Consider the following 14,295-nt stretch of genomic DNA (forward strand, 5'->3'; position numbering starts at 1 on the left):
GTAATGACATTTGTGATCAATGCATTAGGCTGTAATCAGCCTTCACATAGCATAACAACCATATCTGTAAAGGGATTTCAACATCAAAAAAGGCATTGCAGTACCTTACTTTAAAATACCGACCCTCAAAACAGGATTCAAAGCACTGTGTTACTCAGACTCTCTATACAGGGGGAAAGAAAGTCAGGCACCAAAGCAGACTACGGCAAGGAGGGAGCCAGTCACTTATCTGGCAAGAGGCTGAGCAAAATAAGGATTAAGCGTATCCCAAGTTCTCTCTCTGGAGCTTCAGCACCTTGTCCTGGGCTGGAAATGGGTATTCCTTGGAATGAAATCTGGAACACTTCCCTAGAAGTTTTGAACTACATCTTTTCTCCTAAAAGGGGGTAAGGAAGAAGCTGGTAAAGACAGGATGGATTTTTAAACAGGCATTGCAAACTCCTTCAGAAAGGATGGGTCAGGATTGAGACATGGGCCATGCAGTGCAGTATTGAGACACGATTCTACTTCTTCTTCCTAAGAAGATTTAAAAGAGCATTTACAACCCACCAAGACTATTTTCTGCCACCAGATCTCTCATGGAAGAGTGAGGAATATGTTGCACACATGGAAGCACTGACATTCAGGAGTTGCTCTCAGAAGCAATGCTTCTGTGTGCCAGAGCAGCCATAGCAATACACAGGAAGTCACAAAATAATTCATTTCTGTCCTCAATTCAGCTGGGCTACTGTAAAAGCAGAACCAAAGTTCTCCCCTTTCCTGTTATACCCATGTATATATTGGATATATTTTTTAATCCCAAGAAATGACATTCTTATGAACCCAAGACTAGGATGCGAGCAGCTCATATACCCATGGAGGGCTCCCACTTCACCTTATGCTCTTTCCTGGCAAACCATCATCCAAGCTGTTAATTAACCCTAAAGTCTGTGGCTATGTATATATTGATTTAAAATATTTTAAGACTGTTGCCTCAACTGTACTACAGCAGCTGTGATTCCAGTAGACAATAAGATAGGAAAGTTATTTTCATGAGTTGACTGGGCATGGTAAAATGAAATACAGCCATGAACAGAAAATGAATAATAGTTCTTCTTTTATGAATAAAAAATATATACATATTGATTTTAATATATGCATGCACCTCTTGTAAAATAATAAAAAAATCAGAACACATTTGCTATGGGTTAGAACGTGCTTTAAGTGAGCAAGATAATGTCAGGCTATATTTCACTCATATATTACGTTCACATGTTTGAAAGACTGCCTGCAGCTGGTAACCTTCCATGCAGCCCCCTGTGGTTCAAACCAGGTCATGGGCAGCCAAAGTATGAGTCATCTATATCTTATACATTTGAAAGGTAAACATCATTCCTTCTTCCTATCCTGCTTTGCTAAGGTTCTACTAAAATAAAACAAACCTATTTCACCTCATGTTTAAACTGAAATCTACAGAACACCTGACTCACCTGAAAAAAAAAAGTCACAAGCTTCATTACAACAGAACAGTTTATAATGGAAACCCTTTTGGAAGAGTTTATTAGAGTATCATACAGGGAGCAATCCTCTTAAAGTACCTTCTGACATTTAACAAAGAATTCCATCTCTGCAATAATTCTGGTGAAGGGCTTGAAAAACTTCTTTAAAAACAGATAATTCCTTTAAAATATGCACATTTCTAATGTAATTTCTGTAGAAAACCTTATTGGTTTCATTCCTGTTAAATGCCATAGGACTTTCCATAATGGAATTAGTTTCAGAAGAAAAAATACCATTTAACTTTATTTAAACCCATGAATTAGTTAAACCATTTTTCTGACCTATGTTAAAAAGGGGGAAAAAGCATTAGAAGGAAAACATTCCTCCTGTGAGAATGTTTCACTTAATTGTAAATTATACAGCTAGTTTAATTAGAACTACAGCATTAGACATGAACCTCAACTCAGACTCGCATCTTTTCACACAAACCATGAGTGTCAGCTACCTTGAACTCACTTTAAGTTTGATTTCTTCTTCTGTAATATTGACAGTAAAATAAAAGTATCTCATATGTTGCCTGTATTTACAAGTAAATACAAGTGTGGCATTGTTATTACCACAACTAACAAAAAGTCTCCAGAATGATGGCTTTTACCTTGGAAAGAATTTAAACTATGCAGTAATCCTTAAATTGTTTTTCAATCAAGTATGGGGAAAGAGGTGAAACTTAACAGCTCTCAAAAACAAGCTCTGTAAATCAGTTTAACAACTCTGTTAATCCAGAGCTTTCAGATTCAATAAATGAGGTTTGCTTTGCATTTACATCTTAAGCAAGAAGAAAAATAGCAGGACCTCTAAAAAGAAAAGTAAAGCCCTATGTATCTTAAATGCATTATTATGGGAAACTGCAGGATGCACAGGCTTAATGAAGCCGTTCACTTTGGAAAAAATATGAAGAAAATAAATAATATTTGTGAAGAACAGTTCTATCTGCTCCATTGTAGTTATAAATTTCACCCTCTTTTTTATTTTTATATCTACGTGCGTGTGTGTACATATGCCTTTTTCATATCCATTCACTTGCAAGTCATTAATACATATGTGTCATGGAGGAGTAATGTATCTACTGAGATATTAACAAGGCTATAGGAGAAGCTAGACTGTTTTAAGAAGTGAGTTTTAGGTACCAGGCTAGTAATACTCAGAAACTCTGCAGACTTTTCCTTACTTCACCTTACTTCATTTCCTGTTGAGTCTTGTCAAACACTTTTTCTCTTAAATTCTGTGGCCATAAAGCTCTGTGTGTACTTCCTCTGACTTGCTTTCAATCTGGATGGCATAATATTGTCTCAGTAATGAGTATGCATATAAATCACTATATAATGGAACCTCATTTCCATTTGGGGCCTCTAAGAAGTAATATTGCATCTTCAATGCCCGTATTTCTGAACGTATAGATTAAAAGGGAAAGCAACACTGGAGTTCTGACTGAAAGTACAGGCTTGGAGAATGAACAAGTCATTACTGTCATTGAACTTCCAAGCTCCCTAGACACCAGGAACGTGCAACTTGCTGCAGCATGGAAGGGCAAGCTTCTCTTTGCAGATGCAGCTCTCGGGGAAAGACCTTGTTTGCATTCTGATACAACTGGGCAGTTTTATCATTTGTGTAAAAGGGGCAGTAAGCAATGGACACCTGAAACTGATTTATTATTAGAGTAAGTAGTCTGATCATGACTAGGAATTTCCCAGTAAAATATTTACGTGGATAAATACAGACATTACATCTCAGTGGTTCCACTATGAATGGATTGTTCAGTTTTACACCAGAAAAGTATGTTCTTTAGTTCTAAACAGGTTTCTTGCAATTGTAGTGCTTAAACAGATCATAAGAAGCTTAAGGAAAAAAATAAAAAAAATAAAAAAAAGAGCTCACAGGCAAATATTAGCAATAAATAAGAAAATCTATAGATTTAGTTTACCGGTTGTTCTGATGATTTAGTATGTGATCTATGCCACTGTTCATTCCTACTAGTAGTTCTTACATCATATAATACCCAAGACAGTTTGTTTTGTGGAACAGTAAGTCTACACCTCCACCTATCCTATAAGTACTACTATATTTTTCATATTGCTATCATACATGACAATTTTCCCTTGTCAGTCTCTGATATTTGAAATATCATGCAACCTTCCCCAAAGATATTGTTTCATACAAGTTTAAAAAAAAAAACAACACTCATGAACATACCTAAATTCTTGAGGCTATTCTGCTATAAGGAGGAAAAATGTAGAATAACAGAGAACATGAGATCTATTTCCAGACATAGAAAACTGATCATCATCACCAAAATTCTTGCAGGAAGAGGCTTTTCCTATGCAAAAGATTTGTCAAAAGACTGAGTATATTAGGACTCCCAAAACAAATCTGACTAGTTCCTGTGGCCTTTTTCATTTTCCTAAGGGATCATTCTAAATATCAGGAACCCATTAGTCCTAAAACTGTATCTTAATATTGCACATTGTCCCACATAAAATTGCATAGATCACTACTCATGCATTTTCCACCAACCACCATCTTTGCACAGTACTTTTCATTCTGACGCTTTGGCATCAAAAACCCGAGATCAGGCAACAACTCAGTGTCACCACAGGAACTGGTCAGCTGTCTCTTAGATCATTACAAACTCATCTTTCATCTCAACAACCAGCTGCTTGGTTTTAGAATTACTAGTTAAGAACAGAAATACAACTCATCCTTCAGGTATCTAGACGGAATTCCCGAGACTCTCAGAAACATCTGTGCTCAACTGATACCCTGATTATTTGATTGCCATTAAATTCTGTCACAGATGATACGATCTCTAATGGTACTTTATGATTCCTCTTCTGTTTCTTACATACCAGCTTATACGTTCACGGTTGTAGCTTAATATTCACTAGTATTTTTCCAAGTCATGTCTCTGGAGTGTTCTCACCAGCATCCCTTCCGGTTTGCTTTAACTTGCACTTTAACCAGCACTAAATAGAAGATGTGCTGCTATGACAGCACTTGTCATAACATCACAATTGAAACAGTTTTTTTATGTATTTACGTATATATATGTATAACCAGGTGTATGTATTAACCAGGTAATAACCAAAAACTAAGAGAAACAGGAAGCATAATAACAGTATTGAAAACATATCTTAGTAGAGAGGTACAAATGTTTGCAATAGGCAGTGTAAGAGATGAACAGAATTCATGTCTGATATGTTTTTTGTTGTCCTTTCTTTGTTATTTGTTTGCTTTCAGCAAGTCATGGCAGTTAGCAGAAAGACCTGTAATATTAATAATTTTCACAGTACCATATTAACATCTGATTGTTCAGATAGTGCCAGCTCTGAATCCAATACTGTTGCAATTCAATGGCTCCTGTAATATGGTATGAGATTTTGCAATGCATCCAATATTTCAGTCATACCTCAGATTTACACTTCCTGCAACTACTTTTTAACACACAGTTTGGTAGCATATTGAAAAAAATGCAAGTTTGCAATCCTGCAAAAGGTATATTCATGATTAATTTGCAGCCTGGATTTCACTGAGATTCCTTGAGTCTTAAAGTCTCCTAAACCTATACAGCATGCTCTTCTACGCACATTATTACCATCACTTGTAGCAGAGTAAGCACAACCTGTAGTGTTGGAGAAACTTTTCTTTCATAGTCTGAAGAGTTGTTCATACAGAAAAGTAAGTCTGACTGATAACTGGGCAGACTTAAAGACAGATTTATAATTCTCATTTAATTATACATACAACAATGAATTGGAAGTGACTCACATTCTGAGGTATGATTGATATACCACCAAAAAGTAAAGTATTGATCTACATTAGCTGTTCATAAATGCCTCAATTCACTTTCAAGCTATTACTTGCCCGGAATGTAAAGTTTATCTGAACCCAAATTCTGGATTCAACTATACAAAATAAACATGTAAAATGTTGCCATGGAAACATTATCCTAAAGAGACTCAGATTGGATCTATAGTCAAGGGAAAAGAGTATTTCTCTTTAATTGCTGCAGACAGTTAGAAATAGTGAATATCGCTTTTGAAGATACAGTCAAGAATATTTAAATTAAAGCCAGAATTTCATTCAGCATGAAGTAGTTACATTTCCCACTTATTCACTCTTCCACTTTTTTTTTCACCCACACAGCTTTTCCTCCACAGCCAGTCATCTTATACTGCATTTATTCCCTGTTATCAATATCTTGAAGTAGGCAACAGTTGGCAGCTTATCGCTGGAACAGCCGAAGTCACACCTCTGACGCAAGGGTAACCACCAGCTTTGCTCTAGAGGTTTAGTGCACAAGAGTTTTCCTGAGCGGTTGTTTGCGTTAAACATGCAACTTATTGCTTTCCACATACTCTCCATAGTAGCCAAAAAGTTTTTGCTTAAACTCTTCAGACAAAGGCAGCCTGTGGCAAACACTACATGAAGAATTTCAGTCCAAGCAGTTCAAGTTTGGCAGCATTAGAAAAAGATGAAACCCAGAACTTGTCATGCTGAGTGTCAGGAAACTTTACAGAGTGACACAAGCTGCTTTGACTCTAAAAAGCATGTGGAGAAATGCAGAACTAAGATAGTATGCTTCTGAGAGGTCAGTAGAGTGGAACTAGGGCTTTGCAAGATCACCAGTGAAAAAGAAAAATTTAAGATAAGAAGCAGCTGAGAGAAAACACATAAAAAAGAATGTGAAAGTTGAGACACTAGCAGGACATGACACAAATGGGAGTGTAAATGCTAAACTATCACAGGATGAAGGAATGAAGTGTCACTGAAAACTACTGTGTTAGCTTCTTCTGACAAGCTGTACCTACACCTCTTCTGAGGTCAGTATTTCAAAACAGTAGACTACTTGCTCAATTAATGAACAGCTGTAAGGTGTCCTTTCCAAAGCATATTAACAGTGCTAGAACTGAGCCTGTTTCAAAACAGCAAACTTTCTATCCAGGAGACACAGCAAATTCTTAAAGAGTTCCTATAGCAATGAAAAGCACCTTTGTTATTCTTAAGGCAACTTTCTTTATGTACCCATTAAGCATTTATGTGTGTTTATAAACACACACACATGATTCTGCTATAGTCTAGAAAGTGTTTCCCTTCAAAGGTTTGTTCAAACTTGTGGCCTGCTTGTTTGTTCTTTATATGATAATTAGCAAGAACGTGACTGAATTAACATGGGTGCAAATCAGAAGACTGTAAAGGGCTAGGAACATGAACTCCTCCTTCCACTGCCATTCTCTTCTAGTATGGGATTAAAATATCAACAGTCACAGGACTGATGTGTATGGAAAGCTGGGACAACCGTTTCTGTAAACGCCCGCAAATGAAGACAACAAATGACCCTAAAACTTACTTCAACAGGATTTTGGGGGGACATGATACACAGATGAAAGTCCAGGAGTTTAACATGACTTCATTGCTTCCTAAATTTCACTGTTGATGCTAGCTATATGGCCCTCATGATGACTTCATATTAATATTGCAAATATATGCCAGAACATGCACCCATGAGTTTTGGTGACAGAATAATTTACGTATCACTAAAAGCTTTATTGTTAAGAACAAGTCTGATCCCCTCCCCCACCCCTCCAAAAAAGTTAATTTCATCCAAGTACACTGTCATGCACTCCAGGATGTGCTAATTGTAAGTATCAAATTTTGATGCTTTGTTTTGGTACATGGAAATGTATATTACTTTTTTCTTAATGTAAAGGCTCAGTCTTTAAGTCACGTTTCCAGGATTGGGGAGTGGGGAAGGAAATGCATGTATGTGTCCTTCCCCCTTTGTTTTTCCTTCCCCTGCAATACTGATATAAACTGCATGAGTGAACACCAATATGCCCCATTGAGTGGATGGGAGAGGTAGCAAAAACAAAACAAAACAAAAACAAGAAAAAACACAAACAGAAAAAATAGGACACGAATATACATGCACACCTGCAGAGAACAAGTGAAATTGTGCGTTACAAAATTCTGACCTAGCCTTTGTAGAACTCTCTGCACAATGTCACAGCTCTGTTCTTCATATGCAACACACATGAACAAATGCAACACGTTCATAAATGGTCAACCAGTACAAGGCACAAACAGGAAAGCAGTAGAGTAGCCAGGTCAAGAGAGATTTCTGAGAAGGACAAAACTTCAGTAAGAATATTATCTTTTAACATGATATGTTAAAGTATCACCAGTCTCCAGGAATAAAGATACTACAGCATGGAACAGACTGTGAAGCCTTTTCTCACATTGTTGAGGGTTATTACACATGCAGAAGTCAGCTGCGTGAAAGCTTAAATCCATTCTGTACTAAAGATAAGAAACTGGTGCCACAGACAATGGTATAAAATATCAGGTACCTGCAGAAGCCAAACGGAAAATACAAAAGCCAAAAATCATCTGCTCCCATTCCTATCCAATTGTGGGAGAATGGTCTACATTAAGTGTTTTAAAACCTATTTTAAGCCCAATGACTCAAAGAGGTATCTCTCTGCTAAAATGCTAGAGGGAGAAAGCAGGTGCATTGCTGTATGTCTTGTAAATGAGCCTATTGCATAGTGATTTTTCAAACTATGTAGAGGTACAAGCGCAAGCAAAGTGCAAATTGACCTTAACAAGCAGTGAATTATTCCTTCTAGGTTTTAATTGCACTTGTATTCAAATACAAGATATTTCATGATGCAAATTTGTTTGAAGCGCTGACTGTAACAAATGCTCTTTTGGCAATCCCTAAGTATTGTCTAACTGAGGTATTCTGTAGTGATAATTGCATCATATGAACATGCTGAGTACAGTATCTTAAAGCATTCTTTGCTGCTTTAGCTAGGGAAGAAAACTGAAGGAGCCCCAACAGGATTTAAAGTTCATCATCATATGCTGGACATCACCTGAACAGGATTTCCAGGTGCTTTTATAGATTTTATTCAGGTACATGATACCACCGACTTTTACAGTGAGCCTTCCCAGTAATGTCAATGCTTCACATGTATGGTTTTCTGCACAGAAGGAGAAAGTATAGACAGAAGGTTTGTATGCAGTGTTCAAGTTTTGAGTCAGCACCTGGCAACATCCTTAAATCAGACAGTCTTGTTTCTGCAGAGCAGATCATGGCTTTCCGTTAGGAAAGATGGGAAACTAATGGAGAAGGATTCATTAATAATGAAGAAACATTACCAAGATTAGCTGAAAGCTTATGAAGTAAGTTCAGCCTTAGCTTAAAAGGTCAGCTTTCATGGATCTCTGCAAAAGTATTACTCTAAAACACAAATTACACATAGCTTTGATTGCAGCCTGACATTCACAATAAGCCCTAAAGCAAAATATAAAAAGAAATTTGTAGAGTCATGACGTGATCACCAAATACAGGTGTCTGTATTCTACAATTAAGCAATACACCATACTCATTCACCTCTGATAAGTGAGTTAGAATAAAAACCTTAGCACTGTCACATTCTTTTAAAAAAATCAAAATTGCAATATCAAAAATAACTAGTACATTCACTGTGAAGTAATCAAGTATAATTGTGTATTTTAATCTGACTGCTTTTACAGAGCTTGTCTTCCCATGTTTTGTGCAGAATTACATACATCTAAGTACAGTGAATAAAGAACGTTAGTTATTATTTCATTGCTAATATTCATACATATATATCAATACATGATGTGTGTTTGTGTGTGTATGTATGTATCTCAATACCTGGTGTTTAAAGTTAAGTTTGTGATTTAGTGATTTTAAGTTTGTGATTTTAGCTAATTTTCCAAATGTTCCAAGAAAGACATGGTCTAGAAACTTTCATGTCATGAGTTTCCAGAGTGGTACAAATTAAGTTTGTTTTAGGAAGCAACTCTTGAGATACAGTCCTTTAAAAAGTACATAAAATACTAAATCACTAAACTGCGCTCATATCATGCAGCCGTCTCTTTCGTCTTTTCCCACAATCAATTTTCATGCAAAAGCAAGAACACATACTTATCTTTTTTTTACTGCGGACTTTCACGGAATTACTAGCAGGGTACCAAGTTAAGAATCAACGTATGTTTTAAGACTGCATGATCTCTATTGCAGGAATCAATCTTCCCATATATAAATAAGATGTTATGAATAAAAAAATCATTGAGGCAGACTCTGAGTAGTGGTGTAATAAAATAATAAACAATTCATCTCTAGAAACTGCCTTTGGACGGAAGACTTTACACACACATGACTGTTTCTGAACCACCTGAGAATGAAAAAGCTAGAACAAAAAAGCTGAGGATTTAAAATGAGCACCGTTGCCAGCTGCAATATATCCAGTGTGACAGAAGTATAGCAGAGCCTGCCTGTTTCTTGCTGCCAGTCTACTTCTTGGCTGAATGATGCATATTTTATAGGGCATGGGAATGGACCTGAACAGGAAAGGACAACTGCAGGAACAGTCCGTTTCAGGCCAGCTTGCTAACAGGGCTACAACAGCTTATTCCCCTCTACTGCAGCTGGCATTTACACAGATGGAAGAACTACTCTACAACCAGAAATTGATTTTCACCTTTAATTTACTACTCAGAGAGCATGGCGATATGGGACAATACAGCTGGAGAAGAAAAAAAGCAAGTAAGACTGACTTTAGTGGAACCATCACGGAGACTGTCAGACTGGGAGGCATGCTAAGTAAACCCAGCTGACATATGCTTCACATCAGCGTCCTGTCAGGAGTGTACCTGCACTCACAAAAATCAATGAGTCTTTGTATTGATTAGCTTCAATCCTTTCCTATTGATATCTCAACTGATGGCTAATTACTATAGAGTAATGTATCAGGGTCACAAAGACTTACACAAACATCCACAGAGGCTGCAATTACTTTTCCAGAACTAAGCCTTTCCTGTTGAAGGCTACACTTCTTTGTTGTTTTAAGAATTATTTTAACATGTTTAGTGATAGCAAGCACTACTGATTCACAAATCACAATTAAGACTAAGCCGCAACTACTTTTACAGTCATATGACTCTTTTTTGAAGAAAGATTCATAAAGTTTAAAGGTCAAATAAATATCATACCTCCCTTCCAGCTAATAAAAATAACTAACTAAACAGTTCTGAGTTTTTTCCCACAACTATAATTTGATCTAAACAGCAGTAATAAGAGCTTTACAAGCTCTTTTTATAATATTTAATTATCTGATCATGATCACTTGTTAAACTATCAGCCAAAAATGAGTCTTCTCTCTAGGTTTATGTCTAATAGCAACAGTATTATTTCTCCATTAACTGTAAACTCCTGCATTCAAAGATCAACACTGAAACTGCTGTGCCAGCTTACACCTTCTAGTCAACAGATTCTCTTTTGTAGTGGTATAGTGAGATGCAATATTTCAGAAGAGGGAGCTGCTGACAGAGGCACTTATGGGGTAGTTTGACTAAATGCAAAGGTTGATTTTCATCTTGAAAGTTTTCAACCTTGGAGTCACCCAGCCCAGGTTCTTTAAGCAATCTCCCTTGTACCTGCATTCTACTGCATCCACAACAGCGCAGGGCAAAACCCCCTTGGATCTTTCTTTGCAGCCCTTGCCACAGTTGTTGCCACAGTTGAGGAAAAGCTTTCTGCCACTTCTAGAAACTTAACAGATAGTAGCATCTTCATTCCCATTCAGAGCCACACTGCTCATAACAGCAAAACAAAACAGTAGATTGACAATGTGGTTACAGATTGGGAAATAGAGGAAATTCTTAGGTCAATAGTACCACCTGCTGGACCTCAAAGAGCTAAACAGCAAACCACATGAAAGGAAGTCAGATTAAGATGCAATTAAATATCACTCTTACACAAACGTCATCATAACTAAACTGTTAAAATGGAAAATGAATTGCCAAACCTTCTAATGAGCTGCCAAAAACTTGCAGAAAGTTCACTGGCATTTGAAATACCTGTTTCTTGTTAAATCAGACATTCAAAAGTCACTACACATGCCATTAATAAAAAAATTTCAAATTGGTCAACCTATTAATCCCCTTAAAAAAGCATGTGCTATACTGTTAAGTTCGGAGACTTCCTTTGTTCTTACCTTAGGACAGTGGTTAGTGAAAATGGAGCTAGTTTTCCTACTATTGATTGTCTTTTACTTCCACCCCTTTTACAGGCAAAGGGATGGTCTGTACTGTTCATACCCCACGCATGGAGAAAGTTCCCAGGAGAAAGAAAAGGAGACACTGACAGGCAACGATTAAGAGGGAGGGGAAAGATGGTTAACCACCACTACACGTTTTCAGAAATGGTTCCATTGACAACGTAGACCAATTCAGCCAAAAACTGCAGGACAGGTCCACGTTTTATTAGTGCTACCACAACACACAGCTAGCCTGGGAAATCAACTGCTTCAGTACTCCAGGCCATACCCTGGGGCAGCAATTCAAGGAGCTCTCTATCACTCCTCACCCGGTTCTTGGAGTACAGTGAGGCTAACAGCTCACCCATATACCAAGTTATCTATAAAAGGTGGACTCGTATTTAATGACATTTTCAAGCTGTCATCAGTTGGCAGTGTTATCTGAACACATGAAACTCCTGTTGATTTCAACTCAAACTACAGATAGGCAGCATTCCTTAAAACTTATCCCAGGATGTCTCAAGAAAAAAATATTTATTAAAGCATCTCAAACTAAGTGACTTCACTGGAAGGTTATTCTTAAGAACTTCAGCAATAAAAGCATAAACATTGAAAATCTCAGTGATAACCTATAAATCCTAGATTATGGAACAAAAAGTAGTCACCCTTTTTCCCCACTGCTTCTAAGTAACAGTCTGAATACCTTATGCATGTACTTTTAAAAAAGTCAAAGTTTTGCTTGGACCACTCACCTTTTTCGTTAAGAATCTTATCAGCTCCTGCTGCCAGAAACCTGCTCTCTTTCCCTATGCAAAGAAGTTCTCTTCAAGTATGCTTATGTCTTCCTTTAAACCTTTTAGATACAGAGTGAAGCAAAGTATATTTTTGTTGTACTGGGGAATTATCATCTGACAGATCCAACAGGGGACGGCAGCCAGCCATGAACTCCTGATTTCTAACTTGAAGCTTGACAAACACTTGATGATTTAATTCACATACCTATAAAACAAAAGCTCCTTGTTAGAAATATGAAAGTACTTTCACTACAAAGCAGAAGGAGGACAGTTAAATAGTGACAACAAAGAGCAGCAGACTTGCACCACCTCTGCTGCAGCCGCTGGGGGAACATGAGCCAGAGCAGCTCTGCAGCAGCTTTTGTCACAGCGTCAATGAGGGAGGAGCAGCAGGTGAGCTGCCTGCTCTCCCCCTTCCAGGTGCCTCCCATCTCCCATGATGACAGTGAGACTTTTGATGTTCACTTCCAGAAGTCAAGCACCACGTTGTGAGTTCTTTAGAGTACTTAGTTTAGCAACATGATAAACCTCTGTGATGACTAATTACAGCTGTACGGAATAAACAGAAGAATTTAAATTAGTGCCCTACAATAATGCATGACATCACAAACTTGTGGAATAAATCCCTGGACTAAAATATAGGTGCAAAAAGACATACTTTGTTCAAAAGCACAGAGGCAAGAAAGAAATTGAGCAGATGTTGCATTGTTTATGAAGAATAAATATTATATTCTTCATATATTCCTCAGGAGAGGGATATATACACAAACACTGAAATTCAGGAAATGTGGCTGAATGCAGGACAGGTAATGCCATAGGTGGAGTCCGCTATAAATAACTAATCAAGAGGAGAAGGTGGCAAAAATTTAAGGAAAAGAAAGAACTAGCAGAAGACCCAGAATAAGAGAAAAAGACTTTTGGAAAAATCAATATGAAAATCAATATCAATAAACAGAGGAAACCAATGGAGACCAACAAGGAAAGAAATTCTTGCATGGCAGTTCCTGACAGTAAGCCACAGGAAGACATCCCAAGAAGGGCAAAAGACTGAAGGCAAAATAAGACACTAAACCACCTATACTAGGAGCTTTCTGAATGACCTGAGCATTTTAAAAACATCCTAAAACAGGAAAAGAAAAATCCCATACATCTAAGGATGAACATAAATGATTAGCAAAGAAATGTGAATAATCTTTTCCTCAGCTATATATGCAAATCAAAAAAGGCTGAAAGTTGCTGGATGAGATAGAGATTTAGCTTGCCTCAGCACAAGGAATGGGCTCTGTAGTTCAATGAGATCCCCAGCCAGCCCTGCAGTTCTTGTAATATGCTTTCACATGTATGAATGTGCTACATTCTTCAGTTAAAAAAAAAACAGTGCATGCAGGTGCTAAGAACTGCAAGCGATGGTGAGAGCATTTATGGGTCTGGTAAAAGGAAAATCAGTACTACCTTTCAAAAGAACACTCAGGACATATTGCTGACACCATATTAGATGCGAAGTACAACCAGTATTTAGACTAAACTGCACGCCCCTAAACATGGTTTAAGCTTTAATGTGAATCTAATTCAACGGTTATCCCACTTAACAGTTTATGCTAATTTTTCAGATACGGAATTTTTAATTTTGCGCTATGTGGTGACACAACCTTTACCCCCTCAAGCCGTGACTGAGTAGGGCAGAGATTGCCTTGTGTAATTCCTACCGGGACACTACTGAGACAACGTCAAAGCCCAGTGGTCAACAAGCAGGCTAAGGTGCACTGAAAAACAGTAGTTTTATTTTATAAGCTAAGCGGAGGGAGAAGATGGCATTTCAAAGCCAGGAAGGTGCAGAGGTCCATGGGATGAGGCTGTACCAAGAACTGCAACCAAGCAGGAGAATCCTGGTCTGA

Source organism: Apteryx mantelli, chromosome 4 (assembly GCF_036417845.1).
Source record: "Apteryx mantelli isolate bAptMan1 chromosome 4, bAptMan1.hap1, whole genome shotgun sequence".
NCBI lineage: Eukaryota > Metazoa > Chordata > Aves > Apterygiformes > Apterygidae > Apteryx > Apteryx mantelli.